This window comes from Solanum pennellii, chromosome 4, assembly GCF_001406875.1.
Source record: "Solanum pennellii chromosome 4, SPENNV200".
Lineage (NCBI taxonomy): Eukaryota > Viridiplantae > Streptophyta > Magnoliopsida > Solanales > Solanaceae > Solanum > Solanum pennellii.
Window position 1 is genome coordinate 26,176,617 of NC_028640.1, and position 851 is coordinate 26,177,467.

Sequence of the window (851 nt, forward strand, 5' to 3'; positions counted from 1 at the left end):
CCAAATACACGGAGAGGAAGAGAACCCTTGTTTCCCTACGATCACAAATTAGAGCGTACACTGCGCAATATGAATCGAAACTTGGGAATAAATGATGATGATCCGATCCAGAACATCCGAGCTCCGGTTGATGTTCATGGTCAGTTGTTACCCGATGCTCCGGGTGAACACCAACAGACGGGACAAAATCCCGCTCCACGGCCCCAAGCATACTACAGAGGCTATGATAACATAGCAGACTCCGATGGGCCACTGGTTTTGCCTCCTCTACCCACAGGCCACACTTTTGTGGTTACTAGTAGCCTGATGCAGTGTGTAAATGCTGTGTAGGGAGGCCTGATTTGGATTTAGATGTAATAGGGCTCAGAGTGTTTCCTCTCTCATTGACGGGAGAGGCTGCTATATGGTTCACTGAGCTCCCATACAACTCAATCTTCACTTAGAACCAACTAAGGGATGTTTTGTTAGCACGCTACTATCCGGTCTCCAAGAAACTAAACCACAAAGACAGAGTGAATAACTTTGTGGCACTACCAGGAGAGTCAGTTAGTAGTTCTTGGGATAGATTCACCTCATTCTTGAGAAGTGTTCCAAATCACCGTATAGATGATGAGTCACTGAAGGAATACTTCTATCGAGGACAGGATGATAATAATAAAGCGGTATTGGACACTATAGCAGGTGGATCTTATGGGGAATGCCCTTATGCTGAGATTGTTGAAAAATTAGAGAAAATCTCCCGGAATAATAAAATCTTGGAGTACTAGGAAGTCGGATACCGGGAGAAACACCTTCGCAGTGCAGTCCACTCACAACCCAGCCACAGATGAGATTCGTGAAGAAATGGCTCA